Here is a 15,225-nt window from a genome sequence, read left to right on the forward strand (position 1 = left end):
AACAATTTCCTGATTAATATTCTTATTAGAAACAACCTTAGGAAGGAACCCAGGTTTGGTACACAAGACCACCTTATCAGAATGGAAAATAAGATAAGGAGAATCACATTGCAAAGCTGAAAGCTCAAAAACTCTGTGAGCAGAAGAGATAGCAACCAAAAATAAAACTTTCCAAGATAACAACTTAATATCTATGGAATTCATAAGTTCAAACGGAACTCCTTGAAGAACATTAAGAACTAAATTCAAACTCCAAGGAGGAGCAATTGATCTAAACACGGGCCTGATCCTGGTGAGAGCCTGACAAAAAGACTGAACATCTGCCAGACGTTTGTGTAGCAAAATAGACAAAGCAGAAATCTGTCCCTTTAAGGAACTTGCTGATAACCCCTTCTCCAATCCCTCTTGGAAAAAGGACAAAATTCTAGGAATCCTAACCTTACTCCATGAGTAACCCTTGGATTCGCACCAATAAAGATATTTACGCCATATCTTATGGTAAATCTTTCTAGTAACAGGCTTGCGTGCCTGAATCAAGGTATCAATGACCGCATCAGAGAACCCCCGCTTAGATAAAATCAAGCGTTCAATCTCCAAGCAGTCAGCTGCAGAGAAATTAGATTCGGATGATGGAAGGGTCCCTGAATTAGAAGGTCCTGCCTCAATGGAAGCTTCCACGGTGGCAGAGAGGACATGTCCACCAGATCGGCATACCAAGTCCTGCGAGGCCATGCAGGAGCGATTAGAATCACTGAAGCCCTCTCCTGTTTGATCCGTGCAATCACCCGGGGAAGGAGAGCAAACGGTGGAAACACATAAGCTAGGTTGAACGACCAAGGCACTGCCAAGGCATCTATCAGTTCGGCCTGAGGATCCCTGGACCTGGATCCGTATCTCGGGAGCTTGGCATTCTGATTAGATGCCATCAGATCTAATTCCGGTCTGCCCCACCTGAGAATCAGGGTGGCAAAGACCTCCGGATGGAGTTCCCATTCCCCTGGATGAAACGTCTGTCTGCTCAAAAAATCCTCCTCCCAGTTGTCAACTCCTGGGATGTAGATTGCTGACAGATAACAAGAGTGAGCCTCTGCCCACAGAATTATCTTGGATACTTCTTTCATCGCTATATGGAACTCCTTGTTCCTCCCTGATGATTGATGTAAGCCACAGTCGTGATGTTGTCCGACTGAAATCGGATGAATTTGGCCGAAGCCAACTGAAGCAAAGCCTAAAGTGCATTGAATATTGCTCTCAACTCCAGAATATTGATTGGAAGTAGAGACTCCGACCGAGTCCACACACCCTGAGTCTTCAGGGAATTCCAGACTGCACCCCATCCTAGTAGACTGGCGTCCGTTGTCACTATCACCCATGAAGGTCTGCGGGAGCATGTCCCTTGGGACAGATGATCCAGCGACAACCACCAAAGAAGAGAGTCTCTTGTCTCCTGATCCAAATCTATCTGAGGAGACAAATTTGCATAATCTCCATTCCACTGTCTGAGCATGCTCAGTTGTAGAGGTCTGAGATGAAAACGAGCAAACGGAATGATGTCCATTGCCACCACCATCAATCCAATTACCTCCATGCACTGAGCCACTGATGGCCGAGGATTGGACTGAAGGGCTCGGCATGTATTCAGAATCTTTAACTTTCTGACTTCCGTCAAGAAGATTGTCATAGATATAGTATATTTTAGAGTTCCCAGGAAAGGAACCCTTGTCTGTGGAATTAGTGAACTCTTTTCTAGATTCACCTTCCACCCGTGAGTCCTTAGAAAGGACAAAACCATGTCAGTATGAGACTTTGTCAGTTGATAAGATGACGCCTGGATCAGAATATCGTCCAGATATGGCGCCACTGCAATGCCCCGCCAGCAGAGACCCTAGAACCTTTGAGAAGATCCTTGGTGCCATGGCCAGCCCAAAAGGAAGGGCCATGAACTGGAAATGCTTGTCTAGAAAGGCAAACTTTAAGAACTGGTGATGATCTCTGTGGATAGGAATATGCAGATATGCATCCTTTAAGTCCACGGTAGTCATAAATTGACCCTCCTGGATCAATGGGAGAATTGTCCGGATAGTCTCCATCTTGAAGGATGGAACTCTGAGAAACTTGTTTGGACTCTTGAGATCTAAAATGGGTCGGAATGTTCCCTCTTTTTTGGGAACCACAAAAAGATTTGAGTAAAACCCCTGTCCCTGTTCCTGTATTGGAACGGGACAAATTACTCCCATAGTGGAGAGGTCTTTTACACAACGTAAGAACGCCTCTCTTTTTTTATCTGGTCTACAGACAATCGTGAAAGAAGAAATCTTCCCCTTGGGAAGGAATTTTTTAACTCCAGCTGATATCCCTGAGACACGATTTGCAGTGTCCAGGGATCCAGAACGTCTCTTATCCAAGCCTGGACAAAGAGAGAAAGTCTGCCCCCAACTAGATCCGGTCCCGGATCGGGGGCCACCCCTTCATGCTGTCTTGGCAGCAACAGCAGGCTTCTTGGGTTGTTTACCCTTGTTCCAAGCCTGGTTAGGTCTCCAGGTGGCTTTAGCTTGAGAAAAGTTCCCTTCCTGTTTAGTGGCAGAGGAAGGGGTGACTCCCTTGAAATTACGAAAGGAACAAAAATTACTCTGTCATCCCCTTTGCTTAGATGTCTTGTCCTGAGGGAGTAGATGACCCTTACCTCCCTTAATATCAGAAATGATCTCTTTCAGATCAGGACCGAATAGTGTCTTTCCCTTAAAGGGAATAGCCAAAAGTTTGGATTTAGAGGACACATCCGCAAGACTTTAACCATAAGACTCTATGAGCCAAAATAGAAAATCCAGCATTCTTAGCCGCCAATTTGGCGATCTGAAATGCGGCATCAGTGACAAAAAAAATAGCCAGCTTAAGGGCCTTAATTCTGTCCATTATTTCCTCTAAAGAAGTCTCAGTCTTAAGAGACCTGAGGCCTCAAACCAAAAGGCGGCTGCAGTTGTGACTGGTACAATGCAGGCTGTCGGTTGTAATAAATATCCCTGTTGCACAAAAAGTTTCTTAAGAAGACCCTCCAATTATTAATCATGTACTGTGCTTTTAATAGTAATTTTATTAAGTTGCATACAAAGAGAGAAGCGCTCTACCAGGAACGAACAACAGCTCAGTGGCTTATTCTATGGCGATTTACCACCCGGAAGCAGCCTCTTTTAGACCAGTGTGCTTTTCACAGAAGAAAACTTTCCTGAAGTATATCAGTCTGATCCCGCCAAGTAAGGTCAGTCCAGCCCCGAAATACCAGGCAATTCTCCTCTGAACAAGGAACATGACAACCCCAGACGATCGTTTCGGCCTCCTATGGGCCTCGTCAGTGAGATGCAGCCACATTCCTCTAAGCACACTGGGCAAGGAGTCCACGTCTGGTTTCCCCCATCACCCATAGGGAGACTTCCCCAGGGTCATAATAATTTGCATACAAAGAGAGAAGCGCTCTACCAGGAACGAACAACAGCTCAGTGGCTTATTCTATGGCGATTTACCACCCGGAAGCAGCCTCTTTTAGACCAGTGTGCTTTTCACAGAAAAAAACTTTTCTGAAGTATATCAGTCTGATCCCGCCAAGTAAGGTCAGTCCAGCCCCGAAATACCAGGCAATTCTCCTCTGAACAAGGAACATGACAACCCCAGATGATCGTTTCGGCCTCCTATGGGCCTCGTCAGTGAGGTGCAGCCACATTCCTCTAAGCACACTGGGCAAGGAGTCCACGTCTGGTTTCCCCCATCACCCATAGGGAGACTTCCCCAGGGTCATAATAATTTGCATACAAAGAGAGAAGCGCTCTACCAGGAACGAACAACAGCTCAGTGGCTTATTCTATGGCGATTTACCACCCGGAAGCAGCCTCTTTTAGACCAGTGTGCTTTTCACAGAAGAAAACTTTCCTGAAGTATATCAGTCTGATCCCGCCAAGTAAGGTCAGTCCAGCCCCGAAATACCAGGCAATTCTCCTCTGAACAAGGAACATGACAACCCCAGACGATCGTTTCGGCCTCCTATGGGCCTCGTCAGTGAGGTGCAGCCACATTCCTCTAAGCACACTGGGCAAGGAGTCCACGTCTGGTTTCCCCCATCACCCATAGGGAGACTTTCCCAGGGTCATAATAATTTGCATACAAAGAGAGAAGCACTCTACCAGGAACGAACAACAGCTCAGTGGCTTATTCTATGGCGATTTACCACCCGGAAGCAGCCTCTATTAGACCAGTGTGCTTTTCACAGAAGAAAACTTTCCTGAAGTATATCAGTCTGATCCCGCCAAGTAAGGTCAGTCCAGCCCCGAAATACCAGGCAATTCTCCTCTGAACAAGGAACATGACAACCCCAGACGATCGTTTCAGCCTCCTATGGGCCTCGTCAGTGAGGTGCAGTCACATTCCTCTAAGCACACTGGGCAAGGAGTCCACGTCTGGTTTCCCCCATCACCCATAGGGAGACTTCCCCAGGGTCATAATAATTTGCATACAAAGAGAGAAGTTCTCTACTAGGAACGAACAACAGCTCAGTGGCTTATTCAATGGCGATTTACCACCCGGAAGCAGCCTCTTTTAGACCAGTGTGCTTTTCACAGAAGAAAACTTTCCTGAAGTATATCAGTCTGATCCCGCCAAGTAAGGTCAGTCCAGCCCCGAAATACCAGGCAATTCTCCTCTGAACAAGGAATATGACAACCCCAGACGATCGTTTCGGCCTCCTATGGGCCTCGTCAGTGAGGTGCAGCCACATTCCTCTAAGCACACTGGGCAAGGAGTCCACGTCTGGTTTCCCCCATCACCCATAGGGAGACATCCCCAGGGTCATAATAATTTGCATACAAAGAGAGAAGCGCTCTACCAGGAACGAACAACAGCTCAGTGGCTTATTCTATGGCGATTTACCACCCGGAAGCAGCCTCTTTTAGACCAGTGTGCTTTTCACAGAAGAAAACTTTCCTGAAGTATATCAGTCTGATCCCGCCAAGTAAGGTCAGTCCAGCCCCGAAATACCAGGCAATTCTCCTCTGAACAAGGAACATGACAACCACAGACGATTGTTTCGGCCTCCTATGGGCCTCGTCAGTGAGGTGCAGCCACATTCCTCTAAGCACACTGGGCAAGGAGTCCACGTCTGGTTTCCCCCCATCACCCATAGGGAGACTTCCCCAGGGTCATAATAATTTGCATACAAAGAGAGAAGCGCTCTACCAGGAACGAACAACAGCTCAGTGGCTTATTCTATGGCGATTTACCACCCGGAAGCAGCCTCTTTTAGACCAGTGTGCTTTTCACAGAAGAAAACTTTCCTGAAGTATATCAGTCTGATCCCGCCAAGTAAGGTCAGTCCAGCCCCGAAATACCAGGCGATTCTCCTCTGAACAAGGAACATGACAACCCCAGACGATCGTTTCGGCCTCCTATGGGCCTCGTCAGTGAGGTGCAGCCACATTCCTCTAAGCACACTGTGCAAGGAGTCCACGTCTGGTTTCCCCCATCACCCATAGGGAGACTTTCCCAGGGTCATAATAATTTGCATACAAAGAGAGAAGCGCTCTACCAGGAACGAACAACAGCTCAGTGGCTTATTCTATGGCGATTTACCACCCGGAAGCAGCCTCTATTAGACCAGTGTGCTTTTCACAGAAGAAAACTTTCCTGAAGTATATCAGTCTGATCCCGCCAAGTAAGGTCAGTCCATCCCTGAAATACCAGGCAATTCTCCTCTGAACAAGGAACATGACAACCCCAGACGATCGTTTCAGCCTCCTATGGGCCTCGTCAGTGAGGTGCAGTCACATTCCTCTAAGCACACTGGGCAAGGAGTCCACGTCTGGTTTCCCCCATCACCCATAGGGAGACTTCCCCAGGGTCATAATAATTTGCATACAAAGTTTTCTTCTGTGAAAAGCACACTGGTCTAAAAGAGGCTGCTTCCGGGTGGTAAATCGCCATAGAACAAGCCACTGAGCTGTTGTTCGTTCCTGGTAGAGCGCTTCTCTCTTTGTATGCAAATTATTATGACCCTGGGGAAGTCTCCCTATGGGTGATGGGGGAAACCAGACGTGGACTCCTTGCCCAGTGTGCTTAGAGGAATGTGGCTGCACCTCACTGAAGAGGCCCATAGGAGACCGAAACGATCGTCTGGGGTTGTCATGTTCCTTGTTCAGAGGAGAATTGCCTGGTATTTCGGGGCTGGACTGATATATTTCAGGAAAGTTTTCTTCTGTGAAAAGCACACTGGTCTAAAAGAGGCTGCTTCCGGGTGGTAAATCGCCATAGAACAAGCCACTGAGCTGTTGTTCGTTCCTGGTAGAGCGCTTCTCTCTTTGTATGCAAATTATTATGACCCTGGGGAAGTCTCCCTATGGGTGATGGGGGAAACCAGACGTGGACTCCTTGCCCAGTGTGCTTAGAGGAATGTGGCTGCACCTCACTGACGAGGCCCATAGGAGGCCGAAACGATCGTCTGGGGTTGTCATGTTCCTTGTTCAGAGGAGAATTGCCTGGTATTTCGGGGCTGGACTGAACTTACTTGGCGGGATCAGACTGATATATTTCAGGAAAGTTTTCTTCTGTGAAAAGCACACTGGCCTAAAAGAGGCTGCTTCCGGGTGGTAAATCGCCATAGAACAAGCCACTGAGCTGTTGTTCGTTCCTGGTAGAGCGCTTCTCTCTTTGTATGCAAATTATTATGACCCTGGGGAAGTCTCCCTATGGGTGATGGGGGAAACCAGACGTGGACTCCTTGCCCAGTGTGCTTAGAGGAATGTGGCTGCACCTCACTGACGAGGCCCATAGGAGGCCGAAACGATCGTCTGGGGTTGTCATGTTCCTTGTTCAGAGGAGAATTGCCTGGTATTTCGGGGCTGGACTGACCTTACTTGGCGGGATCAGACTGATATATTTCAGGAAAGTTTTCTTCTGTGAAAAGCACACTGGTCTAAAAGAGGCTGCTTCCGGGTGGTAAATCGCCATAGAACAAGCCACTGAGCTGTTGTTCGTTCCTGGTAGAGCGCTTCTCTCTTTGTATGCAAATTATTATGACCCTGGGGAAGTCTCCCTATGGGTGATGGGGGAAACCAGACGTGGACTCCTTGCCCAGTGTGCTTAGAGGAATGTGGCTGCACCTCACTGACGAGGCCCATAGGAGGCCGAAACGATTGTCTGGGGTTGTCATGTTCCTTGTTCAGAGGAGAATTGCCTGGTATTTCGGGGCTGGACTGACCTTACTTGGCGGGATCAGACTGATATATTTCAGGAAAGTTTTCTTCTGTGAAAAGCACACTGGTCTAAAAGAGGCTGCTTCCGGGTGGTAAATCGCCATAGAACAAGCCACTGAGCTGTTGTTCGTTCCTGGTAGAGCGCTTCTCTCTTTGTATGCAAGTAATTTTATTAAGCCCCAAACAGGATTAAAAAATAGCAGTAGTTAGGTGTGGATCAAATATACATGCACCTCACATGGGCCCCATTTGAAAAACAAAAAATAAAACACCAGTCACCCTGCCACAGCTCCGCTGCGGCTCCTATCTGCCTCCGTGTGACAACCGATCTCCAATCAGCATGCCTAGGAACGTTTGTCGTGCTCACGACAAACGTACTTAGGAGCTGCACAAGTATACTTTCAATGTTCACCGGGACTTAACTGATACGCAACAGCGCTAGAAAAGCGTGCAAATTTAGTCCCACCCATCGTGGGCGTCAACAAACACGGAACCCGGGAAAAAATGGCAAAGGCCTTTAAACACAGCTTTGCCCGTAATGTCTCATTGCCCCAGCATCAGCCACAAACACCATTATCAGATCTGTCTCTAATAAAAACTAAACAGAGCAATGCCCACTATTGTTACATCTGAGTAGCATATTACATGTCCCAGCGCTTCTGGCTAAAGTATGCCTGACCGTCTGGCAAAATAAACAATGTGTGGCATGTCTATATTGTTCTAACATCCAAACATACTGTGTAGGGAAACCCCTTACCAGAGTCCTTAACCCCCAAAAACACCATAACAAAGCACAGTCAGTTCTGAGCATCTGCTTCAAGCCCCAGAAATAAAACTGCACCTACCACCATGCTGAGTAACAGCATGAAATTACTCACAGTGTCCAGAGGTCCGCTATTTCCTCCAGAGGTCCTGTGGATAAGAAAGAGTCTTAGGCAAATTCACTAAGTCCATCTCCATGCAGCACCAATAGGGGAGGGGAAGTGAGAGTAAAACCCCACTAGTTACCAGCATAATTGGTCTTCCAGAAGTTGCCCGGTAGAAAAATAGTACACTTTGGCACCATTTAAAATAAAAAACTCTTGATTGAAGAATCTAAACTAACACCTCACTTTACCTCTTCCTATCACTAACACAGGCAAAGAGAATTACTGGAGTGGGAGGGAAGGGAGGAGCTATATATGCGGGTCTGCTGTGGAGCTCTTTGCGTCCTCCTGCTGACCAGGAGGCGATATCCCATAAGTAAGGATGAAATCCGTGGACTCGTCATATCTTGTAAAAGAAATCAAGCTGCTGAAAGCTTACAGACAACATGGTCCACCAGTAATTGATGGAAAGAAGATACTCCTATTCCAGGACTATTCTTTTGAAGTGTCTAGAAAACGCAAAGAATTCTCCCCTTATTGCCAACTATTGCTGAAAAAAGGACGCTCTGCTGCACTTCTGTACCCGGCTAGATTGAGGCTACAGACTGCTCAAGGACCCAAGTTCTTCTACAACCCTAACCTTCTACAAAAATTTCTTGAGAGTGAAGACAAGGACAATGTACAAGCACAAGAGAGCCGCCATCCAGATACCTGAATTTAAAATAAGTAGCCAGACTTGTGTAACATGACTCTAAGTACCCAGGCTGTTATAAGAGATAGACTGATGGCAATAATTTAGAGAGATGTCTGCCTTCCTTGTATGTGTGTTTTTGCTTAGTTTTTCCCTTCCTTTGTGTTTCTTTTCCTGATTGCCCTTACTCCTACTGTGTATTGTTAGTGTATTCACTTAGTTTAAGAGTTGCAGGAAGGGGTAGTTAAGTAGAAGGGATAAGGTTATACCTTTAAATTAATGTTGAAAGGAAGGCAGAAATTATGAAGGTTAGTAGTCACCAAGTACCCATATAGCTATTCTAGTAGAGACACATTTGGGTGTGGAGGAGCATCAAAAACTCAAACAAGGGTGGGTCCATGAGGTGGTAGCATCAATTAGTAAAAAGAGAGTGAGGGGATAAGCAGTACTCTTTCGGAAAGGTCTAGATTACAAAGTTCATTATACAGAAGTAGAAACTTATGGTATATCTGTAATTTTGGAACTAGAAATAGAGGGGATTTGCTTCCTATTGGTGGGAGTCTATGGTTCCTTACAAGACAAAGCCCAGTTCTGGCTCACATTGCAGAGAAAACTCCTCCAACATGCTAGTCTGCCCTTAGTGATAGGGGGAGACTATAATATAGTGCTACAAGTACCGTTAGATTAAAAAACCTGGAGAAACCACATAAAACTTCACAAACGCCCCCAATATACACGGCGAGACACATTAACTATAAATAAATTTAGGCATGCCATCTCTGTGGTTGATGTGTGGAGGGAAAGAAATCTTGAAACAAAGGATTATACCTGTATTTCACCTTCCAAATGTTCTTTGTCCCGCATCAATTTTTTTCTGGTGCCAGCCTCATACAAAACTGGAGTTAAAGAGATCAGTATTGGACCGGTCACAATTTTGGACCATGCACATGTCAAATTAGTAATAGAAATGCATAGCAAACAGCGTAAGCAAAATAGGTGGGTTTTTCCTTGGCAGCTATGTAAAGACCTTGATTTTCATAGATATCTGGTGGGTGAGTGGAATGCTTACAGCGCTTTGAACACACAACACCTAGACAAACCGATGCTGTTTTGGGAAACAGCCAAAGCAGTTCTGAGGGGGGAAATCTCAAATTATGCAGCAGCGATTCATAAAACGTTCAAGGCTAAAGAGTCATTACTCTTGTGGTAGTTCCTCAACATTCAAAACAAATACCTTAGGAACCCCAATGAACATAATAGGAAGGCACATAAACTAATCAAAGACCAAAGGGACACTTTCTTATTACATCAGGCACAAAGATCTATGGACAGATTGAGGGCCAAGTTTTAAAGATTCGGGAACAAATCGAGTACATTTTTAGCTGCATTGACACGATTGAGTATGCCACCTAATTGTCTAATGGCTATTTGAGATGGGATAGAGGTCCACTCTGATCAGCAGAAAATACAAGATAGGTTCTGCAGGTTTTATCAGGAGTTGTACAGTGGTCCATTATTATTATTATTATTATTATTATCAGGTATTTGTAGAGCGCCAACAGATTCCGCAGCACTGTTAACATAGTCGGTGTACAGGATAGCTTTTGTAGGGGTCAGGTGGGTAGAGGGCCCTGCCGAGAGTTTCACTGTTGTAGTTGGCTCTTATGAAGCGATCTGTAAACACCTGGGCCCATAGGCTTACATTCTAAGGGGTTCAAGGGGAAAGCAATGGAGTTAGGAAAGGTTAGTGTTGGTTGTATGCATCCCTGAATAGTAGAGTTTTTAGGGAGTGCTTGAAGCTGTTAAAACTAGGGGAGAGTCTTATGGAGCGAGGCAGAAAATTCCACAAGATAGGGGCAAGTCTGGAAAAGTCCTGTAAACTGGAATGTGAGGAATTAACAAGAGAGGAGGAGATCCTGAGCTGATCAAAGGGGACGGGAGGGAGAGTATCTAGAGACAAGTTCTGAGATGTAGGGGGGAGCAGTGAAGTTCAGAGCTTTATATGTCAGGGTGAGGATTTTGTGTTTAATCCTAGAGGCAAGAGAAAGCCAGTGAAGGGATTGGCAGAGAGGTGCAGCAGATGAAGAGCGACGAGTAAGGAAGATGAGCCTGGCAGAGGCATTCATAATGGATTGTAAAGGAGCTATGCGGCAGCTAGGTAGACCAGAGAGGACGGCTTTGCAGTAGTCAAGTCAGGAAAGGAAGAGAGAGTGGATTAAAATCTTGTGTAAGGAAATGTCTAATTTTAGTGATGTTTTTAAGGTGGAAGCGGCAGGCTTTAGCCGAGGACTGAATGTGAGGAGTGAAGGAAAGATCTGAGTCAAGTGTGACCCCAAGACATCGGGCATGCAGGGTAGGGGTAATGATGGAATTATCAATACTTGTAGAAATTTTGGGGGTGGAAACATTGGAAGAAGGGGAAAAAATAAGGAGTTCAGTTTTGGAGAGATTTAGCTTAAGGTAGTGAGAGGACATCCAAGATGAGATGTGAGAAAGACAGTTAGTGACACGGGTTAGTAAGGAAGGAGGTAGGTCTGGTGCAGAGAGGTAGATTTGGGTGTCATCGGCATACAAATGGCATTGAAACCCATGGGACTTTATTAAGGAACCTAGTGATAACGTGTAGATTGAAAAGAGAAGGGGACCAAGGACAGAGCCTTGAGGTACCCCAAGAGAAAGTGGTAACGGGCAAGAGGATGCTCCGAAGAAGGCTACACTAAATGTACGGTTAGTCAGGTAGGAAGAGAACCACGAGAGAGCTGTGTCACAGATGCTGAAAGATTGGAGGGTTTGGAGCAGAAGAGGGTGGTCAACAGTGTCAAAGGCTGCAGACAGGTCAAGGAGGATAAGCAGAGAGAAATGGCCTTTGGATTTTGCTGTAAGTAGGTCATTGGTAACTTTGACAATTGCTGTCTCTGTAGAGTGATGGGAACGAAATCCAGATTGCAGTGGGTCAAGAAGAGAGTTCATCAGTAAATGCAGACGTTAGAGAGAAACTGTGGAATAGAATAAAACTGCCACAGCTCGACAGAGAGCAGTTAGATATGCTCAATGCTACCATCACAGCACGATACATCAACAGTGATTAAGAACCTTCCTCTGAATAAAACCCTGGGTCTGGATGGACTTCCCGGGGAGTTTTACAAACTTTGGAACCCAGAAATTTTAGAATCTTTATTGGTGATTTTTAACGCCATCTTGAAGGGTGAGGTCCCTCCCTATAACAGCTTTGCAGAGGCTCACATCACCATTATACCTAAGGCTGACAGGAATCCCTTGCTCCCTGAGTCGTACCGTCCAATCTCCCTGCTCAACAATGATTAGAAATTGTTTACTAAAATTCTAGCGAATAGGTTGGGGAGGGTGATACAGAGTGTGAGGGAGATCCTCTGTGTTAAATGTTAGAAAAGTACATTTGTTTTTTTTGCATTTCTGGAGGTAGGGGCTGAATAGGAGTGGTCCATGTCGATCACCGGCATGTTTGCTGGCAGTCAACATGGAAAAGGCATTTGATAAGATAATTTGTGACCTTATTTTGCTTTATTTTATTTGTGTTATTTTACCTTGGTCAGATTTGGAGTGGGAGGGAGTTTCTTAACCATGTGCAGCTATCATTGTTAATCGAGAATTATTCCCTCCTTTTCTTCTGAACAGGGGTGCCCGCTCTAACCTCGCTATAGAGCCCTTGTCATACTTAATTTGTAAAGAAACGGAGGGTTTAGCAATCGGAAGGGTGAAGCTTCACATTTCGTTATATGCAGATGACATGATCCTTTTTGTGTCAGATCGGGTTGCTAACCTCCAGAAGCTGATGTCTATTATCACTGAGTTTGGGGAGACCTCAGGATATACTATAAATAGGGATAAGTCGGAGTTGATGTGGCAAAGAGAATAAACCGCCACTGACAGGGTTTCAATTCAAGATAGTAAAGGACCATTTAAAATATTTGGGAATCAAAATGACTGCGATTCGTAATGTATGGTATGAAACTAATTATAGGTCACTAATTAGAGAAATTTGTAATCAAATGTCTTCGTGGAGATCTCTCCCGGTAGCAATTTCGGGTAGGGTAAACGTGATTAAAATGATTGTTTTTCCGAGGCTCTTATATTTATTCCAGATGTTACCTTGATAGGTAAGAAATATTTGGGACTACTCAACTCTAAGATATTAGATTTTGTTTGGGCGGGGAAAAAACATAGAGTAAGATACTCTAAATTGACGGGCGGAGGTTTGGGGCATGGTGGACTTAGCTTACCAAATTTACAGTAATATAATTGGGTGGCTTTGGGTAAATTTGCGTTGGATTGACTTAGCGGGGCACACCATTACACCTGGAAAGAGTTGGAACAGGAATAAGTAGCACCATGGTCCTTGGCCATGCTCCCTCATTTGTCAGCTAAACAAGCTAATACACAATGGAAAGATTTTATTATGTTTAGGGAACCTTTGAGGGCTTGGAGAAATATTTGCAATAGGCTAAATAACTAACGTCTATACAAAGTTTTTACCTCTCAGGGGAAACCCAGATTTCATAGTAGGATTCACTACGGCACCTTTTAGTCTTTGGGCAGAAAGAAGGTTGATATATGTGCAGCAGTTTTTAGAAGAGAACAGGGAGAGTATTAAGTCCTTTCAAACCTTTAGATGTACATAAGATATCCCCTTTAATCACCACTTTGCTTACTTACAAGCAAAACATTATATTTCTTTGTTGATTACTGAGGGCCTGGGTCATATGTCTAGAGATACATTCCTAGTTAACACTTTGGTAACCCTGTTCTCCCAGGGAATGTATTCGATCTCCCCCATTTACAGAACACTGCTGGAAAGTTATATATATATATATATAACGGGCTGGTGGTCGGAGAAACTGGGGGGAAAAATGTCACATCATATAGTGATGGATAGTATTAAGTCAGTAAACAAAGGCGCAAAACTTGAGAGATTCTCATTTTAAACTACTGCACAACTGCTACATAACACCCAGATTGTATCAGAGATGGGACCCACAGACGTCTCACACTTGTCCTAAGTGTGGAGTTCCTGACCCGGGTATTCTGTACTTATTATGGCAGTGTCCGAGATTTACTAAATTGGTAAAATTGGTATAATTGGGAAGTCCACAGTGAGAAATGCCTTTAAATCTTTACTGACTTATTCAAAGAATAAGCCAATGGTTTTATCAATCTGAAATTTAAATATCATGGTCGGATTGGCATTAAGTTTGCGATAAGTAGTTTTATCATTTAATTGTCTAATGATTTCAGTTTGATATTGAACATAGTCCAGAAGCACTATGGCGCCCCCCTTGTCAGCTTCCTATATAACAATATTTGGGTTATTTATTAATGAATCCAGTACTTGTTTTTCTAATCTGGTCAGATTATGAAACATAGGTGTAGTATCTTTGTGTATACTCTCCTGTAGGTCATTAGTGATTAGCCTTGAAGGTTTTGATACTGTGATTGTTAGAAACAGGGTCGATAGTACTTTTAGGTTTTAGAGAATTTTGTATTTGGTCAGGCTGGTCTTTAAAACATTATTTTAGTTTTAAAGTCCTTTGGAATTTATTGATGTCTATAAGCAAGTCAAAGTCATTTGATTTCATGGTGGGTACAAACATGAGGCCCTTGTTAAGTAACTTCTCCTCAAAGGGAGAGAGCTGATAAGAGCTCAAATTCATTACTATCGTGGGATTTACCTCTGTCGAGGGGGTCTGTGTCGTATGCCTCCCCCTCTGTATGTGTGGCCTTGTCCTCGCTGTAAGTTTTTTGTAATGCCTTGATTAAAATTAGCAGTATTGGAGTCAGCTCTATTAGTAGGCAGAATGAGAGGTCTAGTAGCAGTGTCAGGGTCAGAACTGTCCCCTGAAGTGTCTATGGTCTGGAGGTTAGTCAGTTTACGTCTGGCTCTAAAGCATCTGGGTCTAAACTGTCTCTCTTGTGGTCCCAATAGCCACTTGTACACCTGATTGTCTAAATAATCATTAATAATTACATCAAATTTTTGTTGTTTAAAAGTAATTAACTCAGATTTGTATTTGGAAACGTGTACCTTTAATTTCTCTAACCAGTTTTCAGTGGTATCCTCTCTCAGTGTGCCAAAATGAGTAGCTTCAAAATTATTAATCTCTAGTCTGGTTTGAGCTAATAAAGCAGTCATCTCTTATATGACTAGTAGAATCAAATCAGAAGAACATGTATTTAAAATGTTACACCATTTAATACAAAATTCTTTGTTATTCCTGCCAATAGTACGCACATTTTTAACACGTAAACCGCTAGGTATTAAAGTCCATCTATGGTATTCGGAAAGATAGCTCCCATGTAGTTTTAAATCCACCTCTCTTTTTTGCAATTTAATTAATTTATTGAATAAATAATTTGGGTTCTCACCTGCCAATTCAGTGTCCAGGGGATCAAAACAGATTCT

Source organism: Bombina bombina, chromosome 5 (assembly GCF_027579735.1).
Source record: "Bombina bombina isolate aBomBom1 chromosome 5, aBomBom1.pri, whole genome shotgun sequence".
Taxonomy (NCBI): domain Eukaryota; kingdom Metazoa; phylum Chordata; class Amphibia; order Anura; family Bombinatoridae; genus Bombina; species Bombina bombina.